The 1,419-nt window shown below is 35.7% G+C and overlaps 1 pseudogene; it reads right to left on the bottom strand.

Annotated features, from left to right (window-relative positions):
* Window positions 1-335: 335 nt before the first annotated feature.
* Window positions 336-1,125, bottom strand: LOC126705139 (uncharacterized; annotated as a pseudogene).
* Window positions 1,126-1,419: the final 294 nt, after the last annotated feature.

The raw sequence follows: 1,419 nt of genomic DNA on the forward strand, positions 1-1,419 counted from the left end.
AATAAAAGAATATTAAGTACTAACTCAATTACACTCCCATTTAAAACTCCATTACATATTATTAAAAAAAATCCATTACATATATAATATAATCAGAAAAATAAAACTATGTTACAATATAGTCAGAAAATTAAAACTCCCATAATAAAAAAATTATAGCTTTCTCAACCTGCTCCAACTCTAATTTAGGGGGTGAAAAACCCATCAAAATTATAAAATAAATATACAAAGACAATGAACATTTGCTAGCCATAGAGACCATTATACTAGAGATAGCAAGCTTTACATGAGGATAAAATGTGGCAAATTGTGCCATTATCAACAAAATTACAAAACTACAAACCAAAATTTTGGAATCTTCTAATAATATTGAGTTCTTCATATACACTAGAACAAAGTTTGTAACTTTGAAGGGATCTTGTAAATTGAAATTCCTTTGATAGGCTCAAAGAGAAACAATAATAAGCAACGCAAGCAACAAAGGGCCCAACCCAGAAAACCCAATGGCCATCCCACAATCTGCCTCCTTGCAACAATGCTGGAGCCCAGCATCTTGCAGGTTCAGACCCACACCTGCATAACCAGCCCTCCCAGTAACTGTGATTAACACAACACTGCTAGTGCCATAGACTCTGCTACCACAACACATACCATTGATATGCCAAGTTCCTTGCACCTTTTTTTGTCAAATCCCAATGTCACACCAACAAAGAGTACCAAACATGTGCAAACGAATTCTAATGTCAATGCAGTTTCAGGGCTTAGTGCTGATGCTGCTCCATATATTGCCACCATTTGTGCAGCCACCTAAGGAATGATTTTGCAGTGTTTAATGGTCCCTCACATTTTTCAGTATAATAAAACCAATTATTGAGCCAAGACATAGATAGCTGCACGAGAAAGAGTTACAAGACCCCTAAGGGCAGCTATGAATGTAAACGCTGGGCTCATCTGGCCTCCAGATAATGGAATTGTAACCATGAGGAATAAGAAGGATATAATGAAGACAGCTAGCGGGACAAGAAGCTTTGGTTCAACCGCATGTGAGTCCAAGCATGAGATTATGGTTGTGAGGCTGAATACAATTAAGGCTGTTACTAACTCTGTGAAAGCTGCCTTCCACATCTGAAATTGAAAATCAATAGGGAACATCAATCTCCATTCCTTTGAAGAAATTATGCACTTATTTACCATAAAATTGTAAAAGAAAATAAGCACTTGAAATAATATTCTAGGGGTTAGACTAAAAAGCTGTAAATGTAAAGTTGAAATGGTATGCATGAATGTCAGGTAATTAAATAAGTATTGTCATGCCATAAGTAAAACAATTTAGGCGGATGAAAATATTTCATGGGACATCATATTTTGATCGATGATCCTTTAAAAGAACTAAATGTTAACCTGCAAGATGCCGCAAGA

This window comes from Quercus robur, chromosome 11 (assembly GCF_932294415.1).
Source record: "Quercus robur chromosome 11, dhQueRobu3.1, whole genome shotgun sequence".
Lineage (NCBI taxonomy): Eukaryota > Viridiplantae > Streptophyta > Magnoliopsida > Fagales > Fagaceae > Quercus > Quercus robur.